This window comes from Vulpes vulpes, chromosome 9 (genome assembly GCF_048418805.1).
Source record: "Vulpes vulpes isolate BD-2025 chromosome 9, VulVul3, whole genome shotgun sequence".
Taxonomy (NCBI): Eukaryota; Metazoa; Chordata; class Mammalia; order Carnivora; family Canidae; genus Vulpes; species Vulpes vulpes.
This window is the reverse complement of record NC_132788.1, coordinates 8,973,754-8,997,012: the sequence shown is the minus strand read 5'-3', so window position 1 is coordinate 8,997,012 and position 23,259 is coordinate 8,973,754. Positions and strand designations below refer to the sequence as shown.

General features: G+C 41.4%; 1 protein-coding gene across 1 annotated transcript in view; it reads left to right on the top strand.

The window, feature by feature from the left end:
- Nucleotides 1-404: 404 nt before the first annotated feature.
- The window catches only part of CAB39 (calcium binding protein 39), an 84,536-nt gene continuing 61,681 nt past the window's right edge, over nucleotides 405-23,259 (top strand). The window contains exon 1 of the mRNA XM_072719194.1: nucleotides 405-791. The gene's annotated coding sequence lies outside the window, so the exon portion shown is untranslated. The remainder of the gene's footprint in view (nucleotides 792-23,259) is intronic.

Here is a 23,259-nt window from a genome sequence, read left to right as displayed (position 1 = left end):
ATTCCATCACTTTCTGCGCGCCCTCTCAGAGGATGCTAAATGAATTGATCTGTCCCTCCCCAGCATGAAAGAATCCATCTACACAAAGTCGGCCCTTGCTTTTTTAGGAAAAAAAAAAAAAAAAAAGCTTTGCTCACAGCTGAGGAAGCGGCGGCAGAAGGCGGACCCAGGGTTCCTCCGGGAAGCGCGCGGAGCACCAGCACGTGAGCGGCAGGTGGTAGCACCGCGGGCCTCCCCCCGCTCCCGCTCCCGCTCCCGCTCCGGCCGCGGGCGGGGACCCCGCTGTCCCGAGTCCGCCCGGCCGCTGGGGGGCGCCCGAGGCGGAAGGGGGCGTTGCGGCACCGCCCGACGTCGCGCCTCCGGCGGCTGCGCAGTGCGTACGTCAAAGCCGGGCTCGGGCCGGGAGCGGGGAGCGGGGAGCGGGGAGCGGCGCGGCCTGGGAGCGAGCGAGCCTGCGGGAGCCGGCGAAGGCGAAGGCGAAGGCGAAGGCGGCGCGGGGCCCCGCAGCAGCAGCCGCAGCCGCAGCCCGGGCGAGCGAGCGAGCGAGCGAGCGCAGCAGTGCGGCGGCCGCCGCGGGAGCCCCTGGGCCGCCGTCCGCCCGCGCAGCCGCCGCCGCCGCCGCCGCCGCCGCGGGAGCCCGTGGCCGGGAGCAGGAGCGGGCGGAAGACAACGGAGGGGCCGAGCGCCCGAGCCGCGCCGCGGGGACCGAGCGAGCAGCCCGAGGCGGCGGCGGCCGAGGACGGGGACGGCGACGACGCGGAGGCGGAGAGGGAGCCGCCCGGCCCAGCCCCGTGAGTGACCCCCCGGCCCGGCCCGGCCCTGCCCGGCCCTGCCCTGCCCGCGGCGCCGGCCCGTCACCGGCCCCGGGGCTGCCTCCATTTTCTCGGGTGGCGGCGGCGGCCCGCCCTCCCCGCCGTCCCCGCTCTCCCCGCTCTCCCCGCTCGCCCGCGCGGCGCCCAGCGGCCTGCGGCCCGGGGCTCCCCGGCCTCCCTCCGCGGGGGGCTGGCGGGGCTGGCGGGCGGGGGCGGGTGGGCGGGGAGGGCGGGCCGGGCCAGCTGTCACTCCCGCCGCAGCCGCGGCCCCTCGCTCCTGACCCCCGCTCCGCTTCCCGGGGGACGCGGGGACGCGGCCAGCACCTTTTGTGATCTTCCTTTCGGGGTGGGGGGTGGAAATGCCTGACTGACTTCTGGCTGGGAATCGCGCGGCCGGAGCCTCCCCGGGTGCCGTGGAGCCAAAAGCCGAGCGCTGCGCGGCGGGCGGGCGGGTGGGCGGGCGCCGAGGCCGGTCCGCGCCGGAGGGATTCGAAGGTAACACCGCCCCCCCCCCCCCCGCCCCGAGGAGCTTAGGCTCTGCCGTGGGGGAGATAAGCCCAGCACACAAATAGCCTCGGAACCGGCGACGAGGCGATAAGTCCCGTGAAAGAGCTACAGAGTGCTAGAAAGGCACCCAGGGAAGGACCGGACCGGACCCGATCGATCGATCACTTCCTTCCGCCCGGCAGAAATCTGGAAGGCTTCCTGGGCGAGGCGGTGCCGGGACGGGCGTTGAAGGCCCGATGCGGTTTGCAAGAGGGCGGGTGGGGACCGGGCGGCAGCGAACCCAAAGATTTTTTTAAAAAATAAATAAATAAATAAATAAAAGGCGTGGTCTAGAAACAGTGGGTGTTAGTTCAGTTGCCTGTGGCCAGTCGGGGAGCGAAGGGGTAGGGCTCCCGAGGTGCTGCGGGGCCAGATCCTCGGCCCCTGTGTAGGGGGCTGTTGGGGTGGTTCTAAGGTAAACTCCGCGCTCATGGCTCAGTGACTCATGAGCCCCGGAAATGTGAGCTGGGAGGTCTTAAAGGCGCTGTTGGGAAAGGGGGAGACAAGGAGGGAGGCCCAGTAGACAGTCGACGTTCCGTGCCCTGAGCATAATGCAGCTCCAGATCGATTTTGACAGCTACAAATAAATTCACGTCCAGGCGAAGCGAAGAACCTTTTGCAAAAAAAAAAAAAAAAAAAAAAAGCTTCATTAGATACCGGGCTCTTAAGAGGTAATGGAAAGATGCGCATGAAATAAGCTCGTCTGCACAGAAGGCGTTTCTGTTGGTGCGGTTCACTGGAAAAAACAAAACAAAAACAAAAAAACAACAACACAACGCATCAAAACTTCTTCCACTGTGTTAGTGTGTTAGGTGGCTACGCTTTGGAATTACTGAGCTAAGCCTGACTTCTTTGAAAGGGCATTTTGTAAGGGCAATCTGAATTGATGACTTTAAAAAGAAAAAAAATCAGGTTGTTACTAATATTCCGGGGCGGCAAGTTGGGACATAGAACCGTTTTAAGGAAAGGTAAACATTTCTTTATTAGTTTTTAGTTATGAAAGTGTAGGAGAGTGAGAAATGAAAATCTAGCTTGATTTCTGTACATTTCCCCCCCCCAAAAAAATTACTAGCAGATAATTAGCTGTATTTGAAGTCTAGAATAGATGGTTTGTGGAAGCAGCTTAGAACTCATGTTAGTTTCTTAAACACTTGTTTGTTGTTTTGTTTCTATGATACGTGAATGTCAACTTTTTTCAGTCAAGAGAACCTTGTAAAATGCAAGAGGTCCTGGAAAACATTTTTTAAAAGATCTTCTGTAATCTTACCGCTTAGATTTGGTTGCTTTTAACATTTTTGCATACTTCCTTTTCAGTCTTTTTATGCTTATTTTTTTCTTGCATGATGAAATAAAAACTGCATGTATGTATAAATATTAACATTTTTGTTCGTTGAATATCTTTATATAAAAACATTTTTACCCAAGTAAGGAAAGTCTTAAGCATATTCTTTTTTTTTTTTGGACAGGGTTGCATTTATTTATCTCAGATAAAATGCAGTAGTCACGCTTAATAACTGCAATGGTGGGCAGAACTTCTAAAGGTGTCTTGTTTGAAGTATATTTATTAACCTCTTTGTAGGATTTAGGTCTTATTACTTATTGAAGAAAGGTTTTATTGGGGGGGGTGTCAGCATCAGATATGGAAGAGATTACACATTTCTGCTTATATGAGTGGATATACTTTTTAAAAAAACATGTACTTTCTAAAAAGATTTTCTTAGCTGCTATATCTCCCATACAGAGTGATATATCTCCCCGTCTCCCCTAACCCTCCTCTTCTAAAAAACAGTCTTTGTAGATTAACTACTTTTTGATCATGACATTACAAAGATTCTATATGTAGTTTTTCTGTTGGCGTTTCTTTAGTAAAATATAGAATTTGGTGAAATAATTTGCTGCTATAACAAAAGGGACTTTGTTTTGTTTCTCATTTCAAGACAGTTCACTTTAGTTCATTAGCATTTCAGACTACAGGTTCTTGTTTAAACCAGTTTTTTTCCCTTTGCTTTACATTCTAAAATCTATGAGTGGGATCTTGGTTTCTGTTTCTTTTTTTTTTTTTTTAATTTTTTATTTATTTATGATAGTCACAGAGAGAGAGAGAGAGGCAGAGACACAGGCGGAGGGAGAAGCAGGCTCCATGCACCGGGAGCCCGACGTGGGACTCGATCCCGGGTCTCCAGGATCGCGCCCTGGGCCAAAGGCAGGCGCCAAACCGCTGCGCCACCCAGGGATCCCTTGGTTTCGGTTTCTAATCGCATATGAAGAGATGTTGAGTTAGATTGTATAAACTTTCATAAAGCTAATATAAAAGAATAGTTGGGATGCCTGTGTGGCTCAGCGGTTGAGTGCCTGCCTTTGGCCCAGGGCATGATCCTGGAGTCCTAGGATCAAGTCCCACATCTGGCTTACTGCATGGAGCCTGCTTCTCCCTCTATGTCCCTGCTTCTCTCTCTGTGCGTCTCTCATGAATAAATAAATGAAATTAAGTACATGAAATCTTTAAAAAAAATAATAGTTAAGAAAGTTTAATAGGTATGTAGTTTGCTTTTATAATTTGGTTTTATTTGAATCTTTATTTTTACATTGCAAATGTATATACCACAAAGCATCATTTATTGCTTTTGAATATTTACTAAATATTTTTTCTTTGATCAACTTTCATAGTTTATGGATTTCTGTAATTACTGCCATGCATTCCTAGAGTTTTTTCCAGGAGGGATTGATTATTGATCATTCGTAGTTTTGCCATATACCATAAAAATACAGACATAAACCCACATCCACCTTCAGCACACAAAATATTAAATCCAGTATATGGTAGACTTTCACTTCAGGTAGTGTCTTCTGGTTACCTTTTTGATGGTGTTTCTATTTTACAAATCTACTTTCTCCTTTTCCATGGCTCCTTTTAATTAGGAATTTGATTTTATGGTTGTTGTCTGGTAGTGATGATAGGTGGATTAGCATGGATAACAGCAAAATGTTGGTAAAACTTTGTTGTGTTATAAAATTGTAGGAAAGAAGATCAAGTCTCTGAACCTGTAGGTTAGATTGGGACTTTTGCTTTATTATTACTAAGGTTAAGGATCTTGTATTTGTGTGAATGCAGATCAAGCCAAGTAGCCTAAGACTTGTGTAACAAGTTAGTCATCAGCCTGTAGTTTGGTTTTTACTGGAAAGAAGGCTGCTGTTGGGGCTACCCAAGGGCCACCCTTAATTGAAGAAGGAACTGAGCTGAATGAGAGTTCTTCCTTTGTGTGTGTCATCATTCTAATGCTCTCCTACTGGACCCCATCACTGCCTTTATCAGTCCAGAGTATTGATGGCAGAGCAGAGTGAGGCAGACATCTACTACCAGCAGTTGAGGCAGTAAACGTTAAATATTCTGCTTCTGCTTCTCAGGCCTTTCCAGAATCATGAGAAGAGTTATTACAGGACCAGTGACAAGACACTAGACTGATCGTGATGAAAGGAAGGTTAACAGATTGTTGCCATTAGCATTTTGTTTTGGGATTTGTGTGTGTACTTGTGTGTGCATGTGTGTAGGTATCATTCTCTACCTTCCTGAGCTTCCTGGCTCCACTGTGCTTTTAGGAGTGAGGGGATGGTGGAATTGTGATTTATTAGCAACTGTGATGTTAAGCTGGCAGAGGAAGGAAGAATGGCATGCAGAGAATTGCAAGAGGTTGGTCAGGTGTGAAGTGGCCCCAAAAGAGGGAGGTAAAGACTGCCCTAGCTATTTATGTAGGCATGTACCATAATACAGTGTGTCTAGCTTGAGATTTTGATACTCAAAGTACAGTGGTGTTGGTTTGAGTTTGCTTATTTTTATGTATATACATATTTTCACATAGTTAAAGAGACTAAGAACGTCTCGCTAATCAATATTTAGTAGCAATGTGGTTTTATATGACAATTATTCCTTGGGAACATTATCCAGAGGATCACTTGTTGATGACTAAGGAAGTATGATAAAGTTGAAACATCACAAGACTTTATTTTGATAAAATACTCAAGAAACAAAATATACCTTTTGTAGCTTGATTTTGAATTAAGTTGCTACTTTATAACATTGTCTAATGAACTATAACTTGTCTCCTACAGGGTAGTGTTCACATGTTACTCATGGTTCTCTAGCTCCACAGTGGATTCTGTATCCACTGTATTTGGGCTCCAAGAAGAAATAGCATGAACACATTTCTTTTTACATGTCTCCAGTTAAGACCCACTCTAGGACTTACTTCTGAGAGGCAGTATTACAGTGCTTACAAGCAGTAACAGACTCCCTGTAACCAGATTACCTGGATTGTTGAATCCTCACCTGTCCTGTGGGCTCTATAACATTAGGCAAGTTCCTCCACTTCTCTGTAGTCTAGATTTCTTGGACAGGTGTGATATAGACCACATCTGAGAAAACTGTAGGGAGATTAAATAAGTTAGTACTTTACTACTAAGGTGCTCATACCGAATGCTGATGGTTAAGTTCTCTGATGATGGTGACGCCACACTGACTGGTTCAAGGGGAAGAAACGTGAGAATTTTAGAAATGCTCTGGTCGGATGGTTCTTTCTGCAGATGGGGACACAGGCCCACCTGAACTAGAGCAGTGAGTGGCTAACTTTGAGCTATAACTGGTGGGGCTTTCTACAAAGTGGAGTCGCCTGCCCAGAGTTGTGTGACTTATTAGCCACAGGACTGAGTCTAGAGCCTGCCTCTCTTCATTCTTTAGCTTGCTTGAAAGAAATTGTTTTGTACTTTATGCAGTAATGTCTTCTTTGAAACTTTTCGCTAACATTTACGAAGATTGTATTCACATATTATATGCTCTTTGGCACGTAATCCTTTTTTAAAGGTGTTTATTCATGTTTGTAATTGTGATGTAGCTGGCAAGTTTCTTAGGGGTGGTAGTATAAAGTTAAAAGTTGAAATAGACAAAGAACCAAGGGAGATAGACAAAAATAAGACAAATATATTCCTCTATAGGGTCTTGGTTTTTTTGCTGACCGTTTTTGATTTAGTACTTCAGAATTAAGGTTTGTAAATAAAGCTTAATGTGGATTTTAATAGGTTTCCAGACTATAACCACGTGATAGTACAAAATGAAATAGTTTGTTCTACATGCTTTGGTTGTATAGAGTCCTCATTTGATTGGTGGTTTCTAGTTTTAGTTAGGCCAGTGGGTAGTATTTACTTCTCATAGTAGTCCTGTAGAGAAATGGGGGGCCTTTGTTACCCTGTGCAACACAGAAGCCTGGGAATTGGAAGGCCTGGGCTGGGTTCTGACTCAGTGACTGGGCAGGTCACTCCACCTCTTGGGGCTTCTTCAGTCATGCCATTATCATGCTAAGGGAACCAGGCTGAAAATCCCTGGTCTCTTTTGTTCTTCTTCTCAGTGATCCTGTTTATAGACTTTCTGATTTGCTTTCTGACCCCCACCCTCTGCCCCCTTATATTAGGTACCTCTCCTTTTGCTTGTGGTCTTTAAGTTAGTTTCTTTATGAGGGCTCTAGATATGGCATGTGACCATGCTTTAACATCATTGTCTTCTGGTTGGTCAGGTACCTGGTCTTCCTATTTCACAGCAGCATGTTAGTTCTCTGCTTCTCGTAATGTAGTATCACAATATGTATTTTCAGAATTTCTAATGTACTTAACGAATAAATGGTTAAGAACTAAATGTCATCTGCTTGTAAAGTACAAGCTTAGTCAAGTTAATGATTAACAAATCCTCAAGCTTTACATGAGTTTCATTGTCAACTTTTAAGTATGTTTGCTGTGAAGTTCTATAAGCTCTTTGTTTTGGGAAGAGGAAACATATTAACCAAAGGCAAGGAGAGTAGAAAAGTGGAAAGGACTAAAATGTAGAATCAAATGTGAAGATGTGAGGAACATGCTTAAGATAGTATTCTTTGGCTGTAATTGATACTAATCCTCTAAGAAAGGTGGTGTGCTGGCTTAGATCATAGGATTATTTCCAGCCCAGCGTTCTGTCACTGATAAGAGGGCAGCTATGCGCCACCCCTGAGCGTTCATAACTCCTAAACATCTATTATGAATTAATTTGTTCCACAGGCAGTTTTTACAGCCCATTATGCTGAGTCCTGTTCCATATGCCAGTTGCAAAGAGTTCCTAGTCTAGGTAAACAACTCTGCCCCTCTGCTGGCATGTTATCAGCCAGTTAGTTCATTTACTTCTGAATTCTCCAGGCAAGGGACAGAAACTCAGGTCACCAGGATGACCTTTCCAGATATTTTGGCTGTTTACAGTATGTGTGAGTTTTAGGTTTTTCTTATATGTATGTTTTGTGCAATAAACTGTAATTTATTTGAATTGCAGATTTTTTAAATCTTTTTTTTTTGTATCTCTGCTCTTCCCTCTTTCCCACACTTTGTGTTTTTAGACTCTAATATTATTGTTCCTGTAAATGTTCATTAAATGACAGAGCTATGTAATATTCTGACAAAACTGCTCAGCAGAGATATTAACCAAGATATCTTTTTTCTGTATATTTTATTTATCTCTGCTATATTTGTGCTTATTTGAAGGTTTACATACTATAGTAGCTGAAGTTTATTAGGATCTCCCTTTTCCGGATATCGCTTAAAACTGTGTTTTACAAATTCTGTTTTGTAGAATATTAGTCTTATGAGAGGTTAACTGTTAGAGAAGTTTCATGATAAAATTTAAGTTGGGGAAAACACTGGGTTAAAAACAGTTAATTACATTTTAGCTTTTGGTAGTGATTGTGTTACTGTTTTTCTGCAGAGTTTGTCAGTTTTTAATAATGTACATTGTGGCTGTCCAGGAAGGAAATATAATATGCAGCATTTCCCAATTTGCTAAGTTTATTTGGTCACAAGAACACCTCCTTCCCCAGGAAATAGTCCCCCCAAAGTCTTGAAGGAGGATTCTACTGGAATACAGTTTGAGAAACCTTATTTACATATGTTTTACATATCCATATGTAGTATGGAATTCAAAGCATTTGCTTGTTGATTGGGATGATTACTTATATCAGGTTTGGATCCAACTAAGGTTGGAATAATCTATTTTCAGTTTTGTTAAGTAAAAGAATGAGTACTTTAGCTAAGTGGCTTTTCAAGCCTTTTTTTTTTTTTCAACTTCAACCCACAGTGAGAAATTACATTTTTGATCAGTGACCCAGCACCGTACATAAACACACTGTCAAAACTGAGAAAGAACTTTCACGAAACAATACTTAGTTAAGCCTTCCTGTGTACGATGCGTTCAAATACTTTTCATCCTGCTATATTTTTTAACATGTTATGAGCAACTAAACCAATGCATCATGTAATTTGAGAAACACACAGATTACATGAGTTTATAAATGTCTAAAGTGATGTTGGGAAAAGGCCCTGGAGAGACTGTTAGAAAACTAAAGCTCAGCATAGAGATAAGAAGAGAGGCTCTAGCCTTGGAATTCCTGTATTTAGATTCTGGTGGTATTTTGTTGGGCGAATGTTTAATGCCTCTTCTGCCTCGGCTTTCTCATCTGTAAAATAACAAAAGTAGAACCTGCGCAGAGTAGTTGTGAGACTTCAGTGAGAAATGCTTTACATAACATGCCTGATATGCTCTAAGTGCCCAGTCCATTTTAGCTTTTGTGATAACTGAAGTTCTAAGACTCTCTACTGCGCCATACTTATATTCAAAAAGTATTTTAAGCCTTTGAAAGTGTTAAAGCAGCCTTTAGTGAACCTGGACTCTTTTGATCTGTAGCTAGATGTATCATTTTTTCTGATACCAGCTTTCTGGGATAGTTTTATAGTCAAAAGGACCCACTTAAAGTTGTTTTGCCTCATATTTGCGAGTGGACTCACATTTGCTGAGCTTTATGCTATGTTATTGTATATTTTTTAAACCATTCTTTTTTTAACAATATCTTAAATTTAGAATAATCTTGCATTATAACATGTCATCAAATGTAAATATGTACATACCTATGTCAGTGATTAACTTAGCATTTTATAGTTTAATTCATTAAAAGAAAGCGGCAAAGTAAAAGTTGCTATTTTCTTGTTTTATGCTCATTTCTGCAGTTTTTAAAATTCCCCTATCCTCGATATTTTATATTGCAATTGGGAGTTTAATTTTGTGTCCTGACCTGAGAAAAGGACATTTAGAGGGGATGGACAATGGTGGGGGCCAGATCTAGTTTGTAGACTGTTAACTATTGTTCTGAACATAGCTGGCCACCTCCTACATTTATGTCACCTCCTGAGGCATTGACGTTGTCTGTCCCTGATTAAATGTTTCTGTCGGTTTCTTTTATTGCCCAAGTGTCCCTCACTAGGGCCTGGAGTTGCTGAAATGAGAGGTTTTGATGGCATCATTGAGGTATACCAGTTCAGTGTTAAGGTAGCAGAGATTTTCTACTTGTGTAAGCAAAAAAAAACTGAAGTAAAAAGAATAATTGCTAACATAGCATCTATATGTTACCTGCTGGTATAAATTTGAAGACCTCTCTAGCTTAACCTCATTTAATCCTATAGTAACCCTTTTTTCATCTCCATATTTCTAGGTGAGTAAATGGAGAAGAAAGAAGCCAGGTAATTAGTCTGAAGTCATATAGCTAGATTGGAAACCCTGGTCCCAGAGTGTACACTTGAAACCCACTAAACTCTGTTGCCTCCACCACAAAATACTGGGATGTAGAATCATCCTGGAACATAGGGAATTTCTGTTACAGAAACACGACGGCAAGTTTTCTGGTCAAGATGTGTGAGATCCTAGGACACTGAGAGAATGTTCATATTACTGATTTGCTGTCTGTGACCTTTGAGGAGCTGTGAAGAGAGGGAGCTGTGCAGGAAGATAAGAGATGCTAATGTACTGTTTTTCCAAAAAAGGGAACGGTGTAATCCACAAATCATAGAGACTGAAATTGATGTTGATTGCTGGGCATATTCCAGAAGGGAGTGAGTTCTTAGCAAAGTGTTGATTTCTAGAAGCTACCAAATACAGTTTATTAACTATTTCCTTTTGTAATAGAATTCTAAGTGTCTTAGATAAGGATGTAGGCAGGATACAGATATCTGTAAGGATTCATAATTTCATTCATATTTGAGATTACCTAAAAAATGTTAAAGCATATGTCAGAATATATTTTCTAGGACTTGAAATATATTTTCTAGGACTTGTTTTTACAAGATTATTTTACTTATTTTCATTGCATTAGAATATAAACCGTATAATATGTTTTTCCTAAGTGCTATATAGCAAGCACATTAGTCACAGATTCAGTGGCCCACATCCCCGTGCCTTGCCTTCTCAAGTAGGCAGGAAGGAACTAGAACTGGTAACATCTTCCTGGTATGTACACACAGCACAATAAATACTTTCTAGCTTTATACTGTTAAAATTATTCATCCTTATTCTTTACAATTGGTCATAACCCATTTGTTTACTCAAGAGCTAGTTTTGCTCTCTTATTCCCGAACACTACGTAGTGTGTGATTGGAAGCTGCGTTGATGGGAAGAGGGCTGGACAATAGACTGCATTCCTTCTTCACACAAGGTAAAACCTCAGGGGGATGGTGGTGAGGGTGAGGCATATTCGTTTTTTCTTGTTTAGCTTATAAAAGCTGCCCCACTTTTAAATATAGTGAAAGGTGGGACTCATGGGTGACTCACTGGTTGGGTGTCTGCCTTTGGCTCAGGGTGTGATCCTGGAGTGCTGGGATCGAGTCCCGTTTCGGGCTTCCTTCATGGAGCCTGCTTCTCTCTCTGCCTCTCTCTCTCTCTCTCTCTGTGTCTCTCATGAATAAATTAAATCTTTTAAATTAATAAATATAGTGAAAAGACAGAGAGATGAGTCTGCTTAGCTTAGGCTATTGTATATAAACACCCCATAGGTGTGTGGAAAGGGCAAAACTGTCTTTTACAGAGGCTTTTTTTGTTGTTGAAAGGAGGAAGGAATAAGGCATAGAAGGAGCAAGACAGAAGAGAACATCCAGAAGGAATTGACCAGAGAAACATTGGGTCTGAGTGTGTCATGAACAACTTTGAAAGATCTAATGATGACAGTGGAACTCGTTGCTTTTCAGAACTGTCTTAAGAAATGGAGCACTTGAGGGGCACCTGGGTGGCTCAGTTGAGTAAGCGTCTGACTCTTGGCCTCAGCTCGGGTCATGATCTCAGGGTCATGAGATCAAGACCTTTGTGGGGCTCCAAGCTCAATGGACAGTCTGCTTCTCTTTCTCTCCTTCCCTCTCCCCTGCCCCTCCCCCCTATACTCACTCTTCCCCCCCCCAAATAAATTTTTTTAAAGATTTTATTTATTTATTCATTAGAGACACAGAGAGAGAGGCAGAGACACAGGCAGGGGGCAGAGGGAGAAGCAAGCTCCATGCAGAGAGCCTGACTCCAGGATCACACCCTGAGCCAAAGGCAGACTCAACCACTGAGCCACCCCGGAATCCCCCAAATAACTAAGTTTTTTAAAGAAGTGGAGCACTTGAATAGATTACTAATCATGGAATGTATTAGATACAGATTAAGTGCCATGGCCTCCCAACCAAAAAAGTGAGTGGAGCTCTGGACCTGGATGATACAGAAAGTCTAAGTTCTCTTTAAAAATTTAAAAAGTCTTTTCAGTACACGACCTCATTTATTCTAGATCTTAGAAGAATAGAAAAAGATAACAAAATCATATTTATTTCAAAACTAGCAAAAACTCTTAAAAACCTGATAGAATATAAGATTGGCAACCTGATATAAGACATTACAAAGGAAAAATACGATGTCTCAGTTTCATTTATGGAAGTAGTCATGAAAATCCTAAGCAAAACATCAGCAAATGATTGAATAGGAAATTCTCTTAATTCAAGAAGGCAAATAACATGTAGCACTTGGTATTTACTGTGTGCCAGGCATTCTGACTATCTCAGTTAATCCTCCCAACAACCCAACAAAGAGGTTGTTATTAGTATTATTATTACCCTCATTTTACAGATGAAGGAATTTAGATCAAGAGGTAAAATAATCTGCCCAAGGATAAATTGGTAGTAAATCACAGAGCCTGGGGTTTCGAACCCCTGGGGTCTGGCACCAGGGTATATTGCCCCTTTGTGCTGTATCATCTCAGAATTTGCCAAGATAACAATGCTAATATACCAGTTCTTGATTATGAGGTCTTTAAGAGCTGGTAGGAGATAAAAGAATATCTGTCTTAAACCAACATCAAACAGCCTACCAATGGAAAAACTGGTAGAATAGAAAGTGAAATAAGCATGCCCAGTAACATGTCTGATGTTTGATACCATCCTGGCCAATGCAAGAAAACCTCAAATGTAAAACTGGTAGGAAGAAATGGCAGAAAATAGCAATATGTGCAGATGTTACAGTCTTAAACCTAGGAAAACCAACGGAATGAACTGAAAATAAGAGTTCAGTAAGATAGCCATATGCTACATATTTAAAAATTGGTAGCATTTTTCTTTCTAGCCATATCCAGTTATAAAAATGAAAGATCTTACTATACAAAAAATGAAACACCTAAGGTAAGTAAGGGAGATCTATATGAAATAGTTTGGGATCTCTATAAAGAAAACTATAAACTTAATTGGCATAAAGATCTGAGTAATAATGGAGAGATACCATATTCTTGAATGTTAAGACTGAATGAATGGTAGGAAGCAAGAAAATTTCCAAAGTTAGCATATTGTTAGCCAGAAAGTAAAGTCAGATTTCTTAAAAGTTAACTTAAGAAGCTCAGTAAAAAGTATGTATGTGACTACTACATGATCTTACACTGAGGAAAGAAGAGGGGTTATTTGGCATAAGATTTTTAGATAATTGGTTATCTGTTCTTTGGGAAAATCAATTTTGATAAGCAAGCTGCACTTTATGAAAATTAATTTGATGGAAGAATGAGTTTAAAAACATAAATTAGGGATCCCTGGGTGGCGCAGCGGTTTGGCGCCTGCCTTTGGCCCAGGGCGCGATCCTGGAGACCCGGGATCGAATCCTACGTCGGGCTCCCGGTGCATGGAGCCTGCTTCTCCCTCTGCCTGTGTCTCTGCCTCTCTCTCTCTATCTCTCTGTGACTATCATAAATAAATAAAAAAATTTTAAAAAAAATAAAAAAAATAAAAACATAAATTAGAAGAACATTTATATGAATATTTGTCAGACCTTTGGATGAGGAAATATGCTTATTTTCATTGCTATCAAGTGATCAAAAGGGAAAAAAAAACCTGAGATAAAGATATGAAAAAAATTTTGCATGATGATAGACCAAGGGTTAATATTTAGTTCAGTACAGCAAAAGCTCATACAAACTGGCAACCGCTGTTTATTAGTAAATGCTACCCTGGATGTTTTAGTTTGTTAAAATTTTAAGTCCTGCTGTCATTTTACGTAGAAAGTGTTTTGCTCAAAGGTTTTAGTATATATCTCTTCCAATGGCAAAACTGGGGTTCACACTTGGGTCTGCTGAGAGCTTATCCTCTTAGCCCTTGAAACATGCTGTTTTTCAAACATGTCAGATGCTAAAACTGGGTAAATGAACAGTGAGCTCAGGTAGTGGCTAAATAAAAGACAAGTAACAAGGGGGATCTTAAAGTGTTTTTTTAGGTGGTAATAGGTGCAGTGAAATAGAGGTGGTAATAGGTGCAGTGAAATAGAGGTGCAGTGAAAGGGAGATAAGGCAATTTCATATACTGCCCATTTGGCCTTTCTGGGAAATATTTTGGTCCAATATATGTCCAGATTCTTAAGATGTTTCTTTCATGTAAGCCAGGAGAAAATAAAATAACAGGTATTTATATTTTATCCTTACTACAGGGAATCTCCAGTGTCTTTTATTTTTTAAGATTTTATTTATTTATTCATAGACACAGAGAGGCAGAGTTATAGACAGAGGGAGAAGCGGGCTCCTCATAGGGAACCTGATGCAGGACTTGATGACTTGATACCAGGACCCGGGATCATGCCCTGAGCCAAAGGCAGACACTCAACCACTGAGCTTACCCAGGCGCCCCTCCAATGTGTTTTAAAAAAAAAAAAAAATCCAGCTGTTTTATTGATTATGGTGATGGCTGCACAATTCTGTAAACTGTTGAAACTATTGAATTATATACTTTAAGTGAATGGTATGTAAATTATATGTCAGTAAAGCTGTGATTTTAAATTAGCTATTTTAGCTATTGCGTAGAAGAAAATGGAGTTTGCTTCTCTGAATCACTGAATTGTGAAAGATGTTCAGACAAATTAGATTCTTCCAATTGATGCTGCACTGATTTTTTTTTTTTTTTTTTTTTTTTTTTTGCTGCACTGATTTTATTGGAATGCCTTGTTTGATGCAACATGATAAACCTGAAGAAGGTGAAATTAGTGTTGAGGATACCCTAGTGGTCAAAGTAGAGAAACCTTGGTAGTCCAGTGAAGTCATCTTTTAGCAGGAAGCTCAGAACTTTTATGGTTTCAAGTTTCTCAAAGTCAGCCTTAAGATCACATGCTTGGATTTTAGGAAACACTTTACACCTCATTTTTATTTAAAAGTCATATGTGCACACAAACACACTATCTCACTGTCAGTTTTCCTGTAGTATCCTACCTTGTGAAGATTATATGAAGATTGCCCTTGATCTCTAGGGATATACATGAAATGTGCTTTTTGTAATTTTCAAATGCAGGGTTACATAAGTCAGGGTAAAATAGCTCAGAGTTTGGGGCAGGGATACGGAGCAGGGAGTGTGTTGCGCTCCTATTGAGGTGTACTGGGCTCTTGCAGAAGTTAGATCAGTTAAATCAGCCTGTTCTGATCCTTTCAGCAACAAGAGCATGGTGGGATGAGTCAAGATAGTATTTCACCTGTAGGGGAATTGGCAACTTGTTGACCACCTGGCCTGGAGCAAAGAATATTTGGTGGGAAGTGAAGAGTTAAGGTTATTCTTGTGACATGGCCATATTCCTCTATAAACCCAGTGAATTGTAGATGTTAACTGATTTGAAATACCAAGTATTGCCAACAGAGACTTATTTTCATCACCACTAATAAATATTTGTGTGCGGGTGACTCTGCTGGAGGGAGGGTGCTTTGCCCTTGATCAGGGGAAGTGAAATAGAAAAATTGGCTGGTTCTAGAGGAGGGAAGATAGCCACAGTTTAGTATAGGTGATCAAAAGCCCTGTTTGGCAGGGAAAGTCCAGGTTTATGCCTCTTGTCCCTACGTAATTCTTCAGTGCATCCCCCTTCATTCCCCAAATTGTCCTGGTTAGAATTACATCATCTAACATTTAACAGTTGCCAAACTACCTGATTCTTGATACACACATTCCCCCCCCCCCCTTTTTTTTGACGTTTTAGAGCACAAATCTGTCAGATCCTCAAGTAGCTTCATTTTGAGGCCCTAGTTCTGGAGCCATGGCAGTTATCTGGTCCCTCTGGAACCAGGAGGATTTTTCATTAGCTTGCCTTGACTTTTCTGTCTGAATGAGAGCTATGATGTTCTAACTCTAAAATGTTCTGCTTTGCCTCAAGTCAGACACTGAGACTGTCTGAATGTAAACACCTTGTTTTCGCCCAGATGCCCTCTTCACTCTCCCTCCACTGCTCAGGAACTACTACAGAAGAGAAGTTACGGAGTTCTAGTTGTTAAATGGTGGTTCTTGGGTGCCATTTAACTGCTCAGGGAAGTGATACACCACTCTTCATACATTTACATTTATGTAATTTTCTAAGTCTTAGAGCAGCAATATCCAAAGGGAAAGATCAAGAGTTACACAAAATCATCCTGAGAGTTCAGTTTAGGATGGCTAGGGAAAAAATGCATTTAGTTTGTATTTCATTGAATAATCTTGAACATTATTCTCAATTTGTGAGAATAAACAGATACACGTGTTTTTACATTGTTATTTTTTTCCCATATTTCTTCCTCTGTCATTTAATGACACATTTCAGATCTTCAACTCTGAATGCAGGTATGCAGACTACATGCAAGAATAAAAGACATTGCCGGTCTCAGTGTTCACAAGTCGGGTGTTGGCCCTCTGAAAGGTTAAGAGAGAAATGTCTGAGTCCTGCCCTTGTTAGAGCTGCCCTTCTGGGGCATAGGACAGGAGCACTGATAGCTTACAGGTAGCCCCCGTGTTACTTGGAACTCTTGTTTGTTCCAACAAGGTAGGGATTTAGTGAAAGCTTATCTCAGGAGTCAAACACTGGAAGTGTGGGAAAAGGCAGCAATGCACCCAGGTCTTCACCAGCAGTCAGGACCAGGAACACAAACTCCATTATGACTATCCATTTGCTACTCCGTTTCTCTGCTTACTCATCTTCTCTGTGCAGACCAGCCTTCTCCACCTGACAGAAAGCCTGGCCAGCGACATTTTGTAAATGTTTTTCATGTAGCGTCAGCCCTGCCATAGAGACTTTAAGGAAAAGTCTCTCTTCCCCTCTAGGTTCCTTTGTTTGGGCCCACAGGACTCTGGTTCTAACAGGGACTACTGCACCTCCTATGGTAGCGATGTTAGTGGTTAGTAGGGCCGGGCAGTTGCCAGAAGGAGATGGTGTTTTCCCAACTGTGAAGATTATTGGGGTTCTTATCCTCCTCTCTGGTTTGTTGAGGTGTCCAAAAATAAGTTCAGATGAACTTCTTGATTACTGTCTGCCCTCAGGCCACATATTCCTTCCTCTTCTCATTTTGTCCTTTATCTCATTTTGCCCTGAAAAGCATGCTCTTTTTCAGCTCTGCACATAGATATCCTCAAGGCCCAGAGGAGTCTCTAAAAGGACTGGATCCCAGAACCCCAAAGGAATTCCATCCCTGCCTAAAAGCTATTGCACTGATAGTCCCTCAGCAATCCCAGAAATACACAAGAAGGGATTGGAATGTTTGCTACCCAAGGGTGGAATGTGCTCCCTTGTTAATCTGCTTTTAGTCTAAAGTACCAGGATTTGATTGGGTAGCATTTTGGTTTCTCATCATGTGCAGTTTGTTTACATTTACTTTGTGCCCTTTGCCAGTCACCCTTCCACCCACCCTCACCCCGACTCATATTCTTATTGTTTTCCTGATTTCTGAGAAAGATTAGGATAGAATATAGAAGTTTGAAAGTACAGCTCAGCTCTTTTAACTTAAGAATGGTATGTTTAACACTAGTTGAATACACTTTATATAACTAGTTTAAAAATATTTTTCTCTAAAGGCAGCCATTTAGATCTTAATGTCCGCAAGGCCTCACACATAATAGAGGCTTGAAAAATATGTTGAATACACTTGGAAATACTTTTATTCATTCTTACTTAATAAAAGGGCCAATGGCAGGGATTAAATAGGTCTTGTGCACTGGAGTAGGAGCTGCTCTTGAGCCAGAGTCGTGCTTGACACCCCTCAACATTACAGGGGAGGCTGAGGCCATTGTTACCACAGGTAGGAATTATTTGACTGAAGAAAAATGGTAGAAGCCTTATTTTACTGTACTCCATACATGTTGATTGCCCTGGTACACTGTCCTGTTTGACTTAATTTAGTAATCTCTCCCAGACAGGATGTCCCCTTGCAGGGTCATGTATTTTTACCTGAACAGGAGAATTAACACACTAGGTCATACAGTATTTAACAATTTTATCATGGTGGTAAGGTTAAAAGCCACACCTTCATGCCAGAAATAGTTGTTCTTTCATGTTCCTTGCTTTCCAGTTGAAGGAAATAAAACAAGTTAGGGGTATGTTTCCTTTTCTTTGCTTTGCTCTTATGTCCCCTCCCCCTCTACCTCCCTACCCCCAAAGAATTTCTTAAGGAGCAAAGGAAAAAATAATGAAAGGCAAATAGAATGATTCCTGGGGCAGGGTGAGTACACAAATCAGTGCATGTCTTTGACACTAGCTGGTTGGGGACCACACCTGTGGCTCAGAGTTTTAGTGGCCAGAACAAAGAAGAAAACAAGATTGGTTGCAAAACTGTTCATGAGATAAAAAACACATCAGGGCAGCCCGGGTGGCTCAGCGGTTTAGCGCTGCCTTCGGCCCAGGGCGTGATCCTGGAGACCTGGGATCGAGTCTCGCCGCGCGTCGGGCTCCCTGCATGGAGCCTGCTTTTCCCTCTGCTTGTGTTCTCTGCCTCTCTCTCTGTGTGTCTCTCATGAATAAATAAACAAAATCTTAAAAAACAAAAACAAATCAGTCACTTAAATAAAATAAAATCTTTCCAGGAACTGAGACCCTGTGGATCCATTAATACGGGATCTGAGTCCTTCGTACATTTCTCTCAGTTCTGTATGGTGCCTGTAAAAGTGAAGTACCTGAGTTCAAGTTTAAGCTATTTTAGTATAGAAACATAAGGAATACTATTAGGCCAGAGTACAGTTCAGTTAAATCATTACTTTCTGATGCTCTGGAGCTTTGGAAGTAGCCCTCTGTAATTGTTCATACCACTGAACTTTTTATTAAAATTGGATACCAGAGAAGTCCAAGGTTATAGTTTTCTAGTAACCGCTCCGCTTTAACAGCTGGCTTAGCTGGCCAACAGCACCGATATTGGCCTTTGAAGATTAAAGAACTTGATTTCAAATCTGGTTGTATAAATTGACTTGGAGGCCAGGTCAGTGTTTTCCTTGGAAAATAGTTTCTGTATTTAACATGCAGATGTATTTAATGTCATAAAGTAGTAGTTTAAAATTTTTCATTAAATTTCTGACACTGAAGTGCAGTATAAAAAACTAATAGGAATGAGATGTTTAGGCTCAAGGAGAGATGGACCCTCACTCACCTTCCTTGGACCTTAGAACAAGGTTTAAAGGCCACTGTCATTTGCATAGCTAATGTCACTGTAGTCTGGAAAAATTTCAAAGCCTGCATCATCTGTCTCCCACTGGAACGAGCTCACCCTGTGCATCCCCCTCCCCACAAGAACAGCTGTAGACAGCCTAGTTTTAATTAACATGAACTTCCTGTTTGAACCACCAAGATTTGACAGGTTAGCAATATAGTTAGCAAGAATCCAAGCATTTGGAAGATAAATTAAAAACTAAGAAGATAGGGGATCCCTGGGTGGCGCAGCGGTTTAGCGCCTGCCTCTGGCCCAGGGTGCGATCCTGGAGACCCGGGATCGAATCCCACATCAGGCTCCCTGATGCCTGTGCATGGAGCCTGCTTCTCCCTCTGCCTGTGTCTCTGCCTCTCTCTCTCTCTGTGTGACTATAATACATAAATAAATTAAAATTAAAAAAAAAAAAAAAAAACTAAGAAGATAGATTTTCGAGGCCTGCACAGAAATAATAATCTCTGTATGGTGTTTGTTGGTTTTGGTTTTTTTTCAGATTTATAGAGCACTTTCACAAATAATATAGTTACCACATTCACTTGAGTTAGTAGATTATTTTTCCAAAATAGTAAAGGAAACGGAATCTCCTATTCAAAACTTTTGTAGAAGGAAATACATTTTAAGTGTTAAGTAATTGCTCCATCTGAGCTCTTCTTGAATTTTTGGGGCCTCTACCTAAACCTTAACTTTTTGGACTCCCATGGATATAAGATGTTTTTTTGTTGTGTATTTTAGATACAGCTTTCAGATTAAAAAGCAAGTTTTCCATTGTGACTGTATTGTGATGTCAACACTCACCTGGAAAGCACCACTCCATCAAGTGTGGAATGTTCTTTGGGCAATAAAAGAAGGCATGTGATTATTCTGTAAACAGCCCTTGAGTTTACAGTAAGTTTTTTTAAGTTCTGCCTTCCTTGTCACTTGATACTTTATTATACACCAGCCCTGGATAAAATTACAAAATAATTTTTGTTTTCTTAATTCAGATTGTTGCATAAAGCTCTCCAGTCAATTGTAATACATTTTCTGACTCTTACTCAAATTTATCCTGTCTACAAAATGCAGCTCAAGAAGCATCTCCTTAGTTGAAGTCTGAGATCTTCAGCCCCCAGTACTGTGTCTGTCCTCTGAATTTGCTGTCCCTGTCACTTATTTGGGTGTTTTAAACGGGGTCTGGGGGCATGCAGTAGTCTTCCATAGGTTTCAGTCTTTCTCTGTGCGTGCCTTGTCTCCCCAGTCCTTGAACAACTCTTAATGAATGGGTACCACAGGATGACAGGTGGAAATGAGGTGCTGACTCGTTCACAGAAATCCTCTTTGAGTGAGATGTTCTACACAGTCCTCTAGGAAGCCCTAGAACTGTGTATTCTATGACTCTAAATGCTTCTGCTAGAAAAAGCCCATTTACATTAAATACCACTGTATGGTGGCCTTTGAGCAGTTTAAAAGGAAACAAACTTCAAATCTCCAACTATGGTGCTTCAACTCAGGCTGGTTTTGTGGCATGTTTGTGCTTTCATGGGCATTTGGCCAGAACAAAAATAGCAATGCTGGACCTTGAAGGAAAGTGATTTTCCAGGTTTATATCTGATCCTTTAGATAGAAGTTTGAAGGTTGTAAATTTTCTTTTTCTTTATTTTAAGATTTTATTTGAGAGTGCACACACAGACGCTTGTTGGAGGGAGGGAGGCAAGGCAGAGGGAGAGAGGGAATCCCAAGCAGACTCCTTGCTGAGCGTGGATCCCATGACCCTGAGGTCATGACCTGAGCCGAAATAAAGAACAGGTCCCTCAACTGACTGAGTCACCTTGAAGGTTGTAAATTTTCAAAAGGAAATTGTTCTTTTAAAACACAGTTCTTCATTAGAATGACTAAAAAGAAAAAATAAGAATCATTTCACCACTCTTAGGTGTACCTTTTTTGAACTTTTTTGTTTCTTTTGCTTTTCCATCTATCTTAATCTTTTTTTTTTTTTTAATTTTTTTTATTTTATTTTATGATAGTCGCAGAGGGAGAAGCAGGCTCCATGCACCGGGAGCCTGATGTGGGATTCGATCTGAGGTCTCCAGGATCGTGCCCTGGGCCAAAGGCAGGCACCAAACCGCTGCACCACCCAGGGATCCCCTATCTTAATCTTTGACACAAAAATAACTTTCTGACTTTTTTTTTCATATTTGAACTTTGTTTCAAATTTTCTCAATTGTTTACAGTTCAGTTTTGAATTACACATCCTTTTAAAGGAATTACCATCTTTTTTAAGAGAGCAGAGTTAGCTGTTTGCTTTTCTTATTTACCAAAATGTGGGTGAAATCATGATGTTTGCCCATGATCATATGGACTATGTTTACACAACCCTGCAGCAAAGTGAGCAGTAAATTTAACTAGAAGAAAAATGAATTTATGAAGACTGATGGTTTCACATTTTAAAATGTGGACATTGATTAACCTTTTGTATTAAAGTACCTTACTAATTTGTAAGGAAATAGTTGTGGAGTTCACATTTTCTGGAACTAATTCTAAAACTGTAACAGTGTCACTCTTAATTCCTGGGGACCATCTGTAAATTAATCAATGTAGGTAAAATTAAAGATGGCACATCATAATGATAAAAGGCCTTTAACATATTCATGAAATCAGATAATTAGCATGTATTACAGGTGTTTCTAAGTAAGGCTTTGTAGTATGTAACTGTAATTTCAGACCTTAAACCAAGTTGTGAAATCGTTTTGCCTCATGATAATCGGAAAAGTTCAGCATTGTGAATAAATTAGCTGTCATTAGTAAAAGAGCTACTCAGATTGATTCTACATCTGTTTTACAAACTGTAGGTTCCATCCTATTAGTTGTTTGTGAAATCAGCTTAGTGGATTCTGAGTAGCATTTTAAGAAGGAGGAAGGGGGGATCCCTGGGTGGCGCAGCGGTTTGGCGCCTGCCTTTGGCCCAGGGCGCGATCCTGGAGACCCAGGATCGAGTCCCACATTGGGCTCCCGGTGCATGGAGCCTGCTTCTCCCTCTGCCTGTGTCTCTGCCTCTCTCTCTCTCTCTCTCTCTCTCTCTCTGTGTGTGTGTGACTATCACAAATAAATGAAAAAATAAATAAAAAAAAAAAGGAGGAAGGGAATGGGAATAGAACAGAGAATATCACTGTAATTTTAGTTGGTAAGGATAAGTACTGTTTGGTGGTACTGCATGTGTGTGATACTTATTTTTTATGTATGGATATATGTATGTCATAAGGTCAGAGAAATCTAAGCCATCACTGCTAGTGGTAATGCAGTTAGGTGGCCTGGTGGCCTTGTGGTTGTTTAAATGGCTGTATACACAATACAGATGGATGGCGTGCTTTAATTGGAAAGCTTCAGTGTTTTTTGTTTTTTTAAGATTTTATTTATTTATTTATGAGAGACATAGAGAAAGTAGGTTCCCTATGGGGAGCCCGATATGGGACTCAATACCAGGATCTCAGGATCACAACCTGAGCTGAAGGCAGATGCTTAACCACTGAGCCACGCAGGTGCTCCCGGTATTTGTACTTTTAACAGGGAGTAGAGGAAGACCTGTATGATTTCCTGATCAGATTAATAGTTGATAGGAATCTGGTAGGGAAAGCTAAGATAACAGACTCAAGAACCAAGAAAGAATTTGAATTGTTGGGATCCCTGGGTGGTGCAGCGGTTTGGCGCCTGCCTTTGGCCCAGGGCACGATCCTGAAGACCCGGGATCGAGTCCCACGTCGGGCTCCCGGTGCATGGAGCCTGCTTCTCCCTCTGCCTGTGTCTCTGCCCCCCCCTCTCTCTCTCTCTCTCTCTCTCTCTCTCTCTCTGTGTGTGACTATCATAAATAAAAATTAAAAAAAAAAGAATTTGAATTGTCCAAGTATATACTGATTCTAAAGTAGAAGCAATTTAATAGGAATACTTATTCAGTCCTACAGACATTTCCCAAAATGCAGACGTAAACAGTAGATGAAGATGTGGCTCCCTGTAGAACACTGGAGAAGACTTAGGTCAATTAAACCGCTCAATAGAAAGCAGCCATGTATGTGACTATCAAAGCTCTGGATGGAGTCTGTGACTACATTTATGAAATATATGTGTAGGTAGTCTTGGCT